The following is a 9,348-nucleotide window of genomic DNA, read 5'->3' on the forward strand; positions in this document are numbered from 1 at the left end:
AGTGTTGTGGTCAGAAAAGATGTTTGATATGATTTCAATTTTCTTAAATTTACTGAAGCTTGATTTGTGACCCAAGATGTGATCTATCCTGGAGAATGTTCCGTGTGCACTTGAGAAGAAAGTGTTATCTGCTGTTTTTGGATGGAATGTCCTATAAATATCAATTAAATCTATCTGGTCTCTTGTGCCATTTAAAGCTTGTGTTCCTTTGTTAATTTTCTGCTTGAATGATCTGTCCATTGGTGTAAGTGAGGTGTCACAGTCCCCCACTATTATTGTGTTACTGTCGATTTCCTCTTTTATAGCTGTTACCAGTTGCCTTATGTATCGAGGTGCTCGATGTTGGGAGCATATATATTTATAATTGTTATATCTTCTCCTTGGATTGATCCCTTGATCATTATGTAGTGTCCTTCCTTGTCTCTTGTAACATTATTTATTTTAAAGTCTTTTATCTGATATGAGTATTGCTACTCCAGCTTTCTTCTGATTTCCATTTGCATGCAATATCTTTTTCCATCCCCTCACTTTCAGTTCTTCTCTTGTGTTTCCCACTTAGAGAGGTTCCTTTAGCATTTGTTGTAGAGCTGGTTTGGTGGTGAGGAATTCTCTTAGCTTTTGCTTGTCTGTAAAGCTTTTGATTTCTCTGTCAAATCTGAATGAGATCCTTGCTGGGTAGAGTCATCTTGGTTGTAGGTTCTTACCTTTCATCACTTTAAATATATCATGCCACTGCCTTCTGGCTTGTAGAGTTTCTGCTGAGAAAGCAGCTGTTAACCATACGGGAGTTCCCTTGTATGTTATTTGTCGTTTTTCCCTTGTTGCTTTCAATAATTTTTCTTTGTCTTTAATTTTTGTCAATTTGATGACTATGTGTCTCGGCGTGTTTCTCCTTGGCTATCCTGCCTGGGACTCTCTGAGCTTCCTGGACTTGGGTGGCTAGGGAAGTTTTCAACTATAATCTCTTCAGATATTTTCTCTGGTACTTTCTCTCTCTCTTCTTCTTCTGGGACCTCTATAATGCGAATGTTGTTGCGTTTAATGTTGTCCCAGAGGTCTCTTAGGCTGTCTTCATTCCTTTTCATTCTTTTTTCTTTGTTCTGTTCCTTGGCAGTGAATTCCACCATTCTGTCTTCCAGGTCACTTATCTCTTCTTCAGCCTCGGTTATTCTCCTATTGATTCCTTCTAGTGTATTTTTCATTTCAGTTATTGTATCGTTCATCTCCATTTGTTTGTTCTTTAATTCTTCTAGGTGTTTGTTCTTTAATTCTTCTAGGTCTTTGTTAAACATTTCTTGCATCTTCTCGATCTTTGCCTCCATTCTTTTTCCGAGGTCCTGGATCATCTTCACTATCATTATTCTGAATTCTTTTTCTGGAAGGTTGCCTATCTCCACTTCATTTAGTTGTTTTTCTGGGGTTTTATCTTGTTCCTTCATCTGGTACATAGCCCTCTGCCTTTCATCTTGTCTGTCTTTCTGTGAATGCGGTTTTTGTTCCACAGGCCTCAGGATTGTAGTTCTTCTTGCTTCTGCTGTCTGCCCTCTGGTGGATGAGGCTAAGAGGTTTTTGAAAGTTTTCTGATGGGAGGGACTGGTGGTGGGTAGGTTCCACAGGCCTCAGGATTGTAGTTCTTCTTGCTTCTGCTGTCTGCCCTCTGGTGGATGAGGCTAAGAGGTTTGCGAAAGTTTTCTGATGGGAGGGACTGGTGGTGGGTAGAGCTGGGTGTTGCTCTGGTGGGCAGAGCTCAGTAAAACTTTAATCTGCTTGTATGCTGATGGGTGGGGCTGGGTTCCCTCCCTGCTGATTGTTTGGCCTGAGGCGACCCAACACTGGAGCCTACCCAGCTCTTTGGTGGGGCTGATGGTGGACTCTGGGAGGGCTCACACCAAGGGGTACTTCCCAGAACTTCTGCTGCTAGTGTCCTAGTCCTCATGGTGAGACACAGCCACCCCCCGCCTCTGCAGGAGACCCTCCAACACTAGCAGGTCGGTCTGGTTCAGTCTCCTATGGGGTCACTGCTCCTTCCCCTGGGTCCCAGTGCACACACTACTTTGTGTGTGCCCTCTAAGAGTGGAGTCTCTGTTTCCCCCAGTCCTGTCGAAGTCCTGCAGTCAAATCCCGCTAGCCTTCAAAGTCTGATTCTCTAGGAATTCCTCTTCCCGATGCCGGACCTCCAGGTTAGGAAGCCTGACATGGGCCTCAGAACCTTCACTCCAGTGGGTGGACTCCTGTGGTATAAGTGTTATCCAGTTTGTGAGTCACCCACCCAGTGGTTATGGGATTTGATTTTATTGTAATTGCGCCCCTCCCAGCATCTCATTGTGGCTTCTCCTTTGTCTTTGGATGTGGGGTCTCTTTTTTGGTGAGTTTCAGTGTCTTCCTGTCGATGATTGTTCAGCAGTTAGTTGTGATTGCGGTGCTCCTGCAAGAGGGAGTCGGCCAGACTATGTCTTAAGACCTAAATGGGAAAGATTTAGGCATCCTCAAGTGATAGTTTTGTTCTGGACGTGAAGTGTTGGTTGCCTGTTGTGTTTATGTGGAAACTGTTGATCCTATATTTACCCTCTTTTGGTGGACTGAGGGCAGATGAGACTTGGTTAGTCTTGGAGCTGAGCTTTCACCGTTCAGGGCTCAACTTTATTGAGTCATACGTATGTCAGTAGCAGGGGTGTATTTGAGAAGACTTCGATCACTTGTGTGCTTAATTTTGTCATAATTTCTGTTATAAATTTCTTGAATGAAAAATTTTGAATTTGTGAATATATGAAATATTTTTTTAATTATTAAAAATGTATTGACTCTCTTGAGTCTGACTTTTAATCTTTAGAGTAAATCTTTAGATGTAAAGACTTGTATTTATTAGGCACTGAAGAGAATTTTCTGTGTGGTGCATACTTCTGGAAGATTAACGAAAATATATCCTCCTTTCTCTTTGCTCCCAAACCCCACCTTTTTCCCCCGCCTTACTTTTACTCAGGTAAGAAGATGTGAACAGGGAAAAAGGCGGGGTGTAGCTTTTTATGCACAATATTCTGATTATGAAAATGGAGTCAGTTCATAAGTGGATTTTATCTGGAAGAGGAGGATAAAAGGCATGGTCAAATGTTTGCATGGCATTTACACAGTAATCATGATGGCTGTTTTTATTCTAGGACATACTGTGGCTGCTCTCAGGAATTCTCCCAAATGGCAGTGCAGAGCAGAGGGTTTCCTTAGCTGCAGTAGCAGACTTAGTAGCAGACTTAGTGACCGTGCCTTCTTTGTGTCGGCCTAACTCTGTGTAAGGGAGACAAAAAATGGATTTACTGTAGATTGTGATAGATGTGCACAGAGAGGAGAGTGTATTTTGTCTCTTAGATAACTGTTAGAATGAGGTGGAGATCAGCTAAGTTTGAGGATATTAAGAATGAGATTGTCCTGAGTATAGTTTTCAAAAGAAGAAGTAATTTCAGTCAACTACTGTATGGAAAGGTCATATTGTAGTAAGTATATATTGTACCTTTGAGGTCACATGGAAACAGCTGTAAATGTACTTGGTATATTTTAGGACTAGGAATGTGTAGTTACATTTTACAGGAAACTCTGCAGGTAGTAATGCTGTTATTTTTGTGTTCTCTTTTTCTTGTTAGATTAATTCATATTTCTCTTGTTCACATAAAGATAATATTTGATTTCCATAAAAAGTTTAGGAAATAAACATTAGGAAATTCCTGTACTCAAAGGTAGTTCTTAGGTGGTAATTCAAGGATGCCAATAAAAGGAATATGCTTTAAGCCACCTGTAGTTATATCCAGACTGTATATGTATTTATAGCAAAAAATAAACTTATGTTCTCTCATAAATAATTTAAATGCGTTTTATACAGACACATTCATTTCATAACTTTATTTTCAGCAAAATCAGATTTGGAGATATTTAAAGCCACAGCTGAAGTAAATTACAATTTTCCCAGGAAATAACTATAAAAGTACGCATTAATGATTATAAAAAGAAAATTTAAATACTACAGAGTATTTTTGCAGATTCTTGGCTCTTCTCCTCCCAATCACATAATGGAAAGTAAAATAAATTTTTAAAAATGTCCAGGGACTTCCCTGCTGGTCCAGTGGTAAAGAATCTGCCTTCCAATGCAGGGGATGTGGGTTCAATCCCTGGTAGGAGAACTAAGATCCCACATGCTACAGGGCAACTAAGCTCACACGCCACAACTACTGAGCTCTAGTGCCTCGGTGAGAGAGCCTGTGCTCTGCATCTACAGAGCTCACGTGCCCTGGAGCCCACGCGCCACAACTAGAGAAAAGCCCATGTGCTGCAATGAAGAGCCCACGTGCAGCAACTAAGACCCGATGCAGCCAAAAAATAAATAAATAAAATAAATAAATAATTTTTAAAAATATGCAAATTAGGTATATATATTTTAAGTAACCCCTGTATTGTAGGATCCATGTTCCTATATTTTATAATTAGATCTTGTTTTTTTTCTGGAGTCACAATTCGAATGTTTTCAGTTGTTCTTGTTAGTTACCTTTTCATCTGTTTTTGATGTTTAGTTTTCTGTTTTTGAATGAACAACTTTACTAGCTAAAGATGCATGCAGAGGTCATATCCCCAAAAAGCAATAGTCCACATAACGGCTTTAATTAACTGAAAGAAGTTTTTCCCGAAAAGATTATGTTTCTAGGAAGTTTTTTAAAAATTTTGTTCTCTCGAATATCTCATGTCTTAATGGATTGAGGAGCTGCAGGTAAAGGTAATTTTTTAGAACTTCTGTGGGATTTAATTTGAAAATTTCATATAGTGTTTAATAGATAGATAGATAGATAGATACTTTTGTGTTGGGCTTCTTTCACTTAGCATAATGTTTTCAGGTTTCAACCATGTTGTAGCCTGTGTCAGTACCCTTCCTTTTATTGCTGGCAGGAAATATAGTACATTTGCGTTTAGGTTTTTAGCCTGCCAGAACCTCTCCTGCTTTTCTGTCCTCCAGCAGCAGTATTCTGTGGTTGCAGAGCCGGAGGTCTCAGCCTCCTTCTTGTTTGTAGGATTAGCAAATCAATACCAAAGTTCACAGTAGCTGCAGTAGATCAGCTCAGCTTTGTGGTTCCTCACACTGTGAAGTATTAGCCCCTCTTGTTCTCACTGCCCTAGCAGCTCTCTGATTATTGTATTTTATCCACTTTTCCTGTTTTTCTAGAGGAAATGCTCTTCTACTGTCCACTGTTGGATCTGCCTTGGATTCAGAAATCTCAAAAAAAGGGGAAGGAGGAATCTTTGAATAAGTTAGCTATTTACAAACTCTCTCCTCTTTTCTAGCTGTCATGCCCTGCCAGCATGGCTTGTGGATTTAAGCTGTTGCCGCTGTTATTCTGGATCTTTGGACTAGAATAAGAAGGATTTCTGCTGTATCACAGGAGGTGCGAATAGCCATGATCAAGCATGGATTTTGCTCACACATTTTTAGGGCTTGCCTCCTTCATTTAAGGTCTGACATTTACGAATTCAAGAGTTTGCTGGTCCAGTGTAAAAAATGCATTGCAACTGTTTCAAGTAAAATAGATATGCTTTGACAGTTTAGTTACTGTGTTTTTGGTCCTTGAAAAGAAGTGTTAAATAGCTTTATTGTTCTCAGAAAGGAACTCTTAAAATTGCATGATTGTATTTGACATGCCTTGGGCAGAAATGTTTCTAGTTTCACAAACCCCCTAGGTGATATGCCCTGGGTGTGGGGAGCCTTGCGGTTGAGGTGGACAGGGCCAGTGGAGTGGGGATGGGTATGTGTGGGCAGAACTCTGGTGAGGCATGTCTCAGGGACCCCAAAATCTCAGTAATCAAGACAAGTAATAGTTTTTTTTCTTTTTTTTTTTTTGGCTGCGTCGGGTCTTCCTTGCTGCACGCTGGCTTTCTCTAGTTGCGGCAAGTGGGGGCTGCTCTTCGTTGCGGTGTGTGGGCTGTAGGCGCGCAGACTTCAGTAGTTGTGGCAAGTGGGCCCAGTAGTTGTGGCTCGCGGGCTCTAGAGCTCAGGCTCAGTAGTTGTGGCGCATGGGCTTAGTTGCTCCACGGCACGTGGGATCTTCCGGGACCAGGGCTCGAACCCATGTCCACTGCATTAGCAGGCAGATTCTTAACCATTGCGCCACCAGGGAAGCCTAAGATAAGTAGTACTTTAATGCAGCATTTTTAAAAGTCAGGATTTAATGCAAAAAATCCCTGATGGATGATACCAAACTTAAATGAAGACAGGATCATTATTACTCCTTTTTCCTTTTGCCCCAGCACTGTTCCGTGTTCTATCTTAACTTCTACTTACTTTGGGTTTAATTTGCTAATGTTTTTCTTATTTCTTAAGGTAAAAACATAGACAACTCATGTTTTTAGCTTTTAAATATAAGTGCTTAAAGTTAATTCCCTATACGTACCCAGCGCTCTTTTAGCTGCATCCTAAAGATTTCGATGTTCTGTTTTTTTGTTTTTTTGATTTTTTGCGGTATGCGGGCCTCTCACTGCTGTGGCCTCTCCCGTTGCGGAGCACAGGCTCTGGACGTGCAAGCTCAGCAGCCATGGCTCACGGGCCCAGCTGCTCCGCGGCATGTGGGATCTTCCCGGACCGGGGCACGAACCCGTGTCCCCTGCATCGGCAGGCGGACTCTCAACCACTGCGCCACCAGGGAAGCCTCTGTTTTTAATTATCATTCTATTCTGAACATTTTGTCAGTTTCTCCTTTGATGTGTTGTTTGACTGTGTGTTATTTAGAAAGGATTGTTTACTTGCTAAGTATTGGGAACTGTACTAGATATCAGTTCTTTAAAATAGTTATTTTTTATGTTCATTTACTATTTTAACTAAAATATACATGGTACAAAATTCAAATGGGTGGGAAATGAATCCTAACTCTCTCTCTCTGTGACTCATTGTTCCCACTTGTGTAACCACCCACAGGTCCTCTGTGTACAAGGAGGTGCATGTGCATGGATCTTTCTTTTGCTTTATATCAAAATGTATTCTACATACTCTTCCATACATTTTTTAATTACTTAAAATATATATCTTGAAAATCCTTGCATTTTAAGACTGGGAGTTGCTTTAACTCTTTATAGTACATGTTGCTTTTTTCATTAATGAGTATTTTCCAGTATGAATGAAAAATTTTCAGCAAACACAATTTTTTAATGCTTGTATAGTGACTCATTTTGATGTTCCAAACTTTATTTGCTCATTTCCCTTCTTTTGAGCATGTTCCCAGTTTTTCAGTGTTGCAGATAAACCTATGAATCATTTAAGCCTCAAACTGTACAGGAGATTTACTGGGGGTTTCTTAGACCAGTCTACCAGGAGCCGGAACTGTGGGTGCTGGGACTTCTGCGCTTGTCCTCTGTGAGCTCTGAGCTCCTCAGTGGCCGGGGCTCTGTCCCAGTTATTTTTGGATCCCTGGTGTTTAAGTCATTGCACCAGCACAGAAGATGCAGAGTAATGCACTGATAATGCTGTATTCTCAAAGCCCTTTGTATTGTGAGATTTAATTCTCCTAACAACTGTGAACAGTAGATGCCATTTTAAATTTCATTTAATTGATGAGAAAACCAAGTCAGAGAGAGGACAACATTGGGCTTTCAGGCTTAAAGGGGTGGAAAAGATGAAATGATTTGGGCTTTGGAGTCACATGTGGCTTTGACTTTTACAAAGTCTGATCTTACCCCAAGTCCTTTACCTCTCTAAGCCTGTTTCCTTTTTCTTGAAAATGGTGATATTAGTAATTATCTCAAAGTTTATTAGGGGATTAATTTTTTTAAGCCACATAAAGCCCCCTTGTCCAGTGCTGGACCAGTATCAGCAGTGCCGGACCAGTATCCAGCCTAGTCAAGGACCGGTTGTTGTCTCTTTTTCCTGCCTCTTGCACTTCGAGCTTGTTCTAATGTCTCAAGGCTTTCCCCCTTGTCTGTAAAAGTAGACATAATTGTATCATATTTGCACTTCTGTTGTAAAATATAAGTGAGATTCACTCTTTTAAAGTGGTGTTAACATTTTAAAAAGTTTTTTATTGGGATAGACAAAAAACACAGAACATAAAATTTACCATTTTACTTATTTTTAAGTGTGTAGGTCAGTGGTGTTAAGTGTATTCACATCATTGTGAAACAGATCTCTAGGGCTTATCTTGCAAATCAGAAGCTCTGTACCCCCTTTTCCCTTCTCCCCAGCTCATGGTAGCCACCGTTCTACTTTCTGTTCCTGCGAGCTTTTCTACTTTAGATGCCTCAAGTAAGTGGAATCATACAGTATTTGTGCTTATTTCACATGTGTCAGGCTTTCCTTCCTTTCAAAGGGTGAATAATATTCCACTATAATATACACCACATTTTATTTATCCTTTGAACCATTCCACTATTGTGAATAATTGCTGTGAACATAGGTGTGCAAATCTCTTCAAGACCCTGCTTTCAGTTCTTTTGGGTGTGGAATTCCCGAAGTGGAATTGCCGGATCATATGGTAGTTCTATTTTTGAGTTTTTTGAGGAACCTCCATACTCTTTTCTGTAGCAGTTGCACCATTTTACTTTCCCACCAATGGTGTGCAAGGGTTCCAGTTTCTCCACATCTTCACCAGCACTTGTTATTTTCATATTAAAAAAAAAAAGTAATCATCCTAATAGGTGTGAGGTTGGTTTAAATAACTTTTTAAAATTGAAGTATAGTTGATTTACAATGCTGTGCCAATCTCTGCTGTCCAGCACAGTGACTCAGTTATACACAGAGACATTCTTTTTTTAATATTCTTTTCCATTATGGTTTATCACAGGATATTGAATATAGTTCCCTGTGCTATACATTAGGACCTTGTTGTTTATCCATTCTTTTTTTTTTAGTGTTGGTTTTATCAATTTTATTTATTTATTTATTTATTTATTTATTTATTTATTTATCTATTTATGGCCGTGTTGGGTCTTCGTTGCTGCGCGCAGGCTTTCTCTAGTTGCGGCGAGCAGGGGCTACTCTTCGTTGTGGTGCGCGGGCTTCTCATTGCAGTGGCTTCTCTTGTTGCGGAGCATGGGCTCTAGGTGCACGGGCTTCAGTAGTTGTGACACATGGGCTCAGTAGTTGCGGCGCGCGGGCTCTAGAGCGCAGGCTCAGTAGTTGTGGTGCACAGGCTTAGTTGCTCCGCGGCATGTGGGATCTTAGTTCCCTGACTAGGGATCGAACCCCCGTCCCCTGCATTGGAAGCTGGATTCTTTACCACTGGACAACCAGAGAAGTCCCTAATAACGTTTTTTTTTAATATATATAAATTTATTTATTTATTTATTTATTTATTTATGGCTGTGTTGGGTCTTCGTTTCTGTGCGAGGGCT

General features: G+C 40.4%; 1 protein-coding gene across 14 annotated transcripts in view; it reads left to right on the forward strand.

Annotated features, from left to right (window-relative positions):
- PTK2 (protein tyrosine kinase 2) overlaps window positions 1-9,348 on the forward strand; it is a 262,791-nt gene that overhangs the window by 48,879 nt on the left and 204,564 nt on the right. The window contains exon 1 of one of the 14 annotated variants that reach the window (XM_055091096.1): window positions 5,385-5,417. The exons of the other annotated variants lie outside the window; for them this stretch is intronic. The gene's annotated coding sequence lies outside the window, so the exon portion shown is untranslated. Of the gene's footprint in view, window positions 1-5,384; window positions 5,418-9,348 lie in introns of those variants that run through there. 14 annotated transcript variants of the gene reach the window in all.

This window comes from Physeter macrocephalus, chromosome 15 (genome assembly GCF_002837175.3).
Source record: "Physeter macrocephalus isolate SW-GA chromosome 15, ASM283717v5, whole genome shotgun sequence".
NCBI classification, from domain to species: Eukaryota; Metazoa; Chordata; class Mammalia; order Artiodactyla; family Physeteridae; genus Physeter; species Physeter macrocephalus.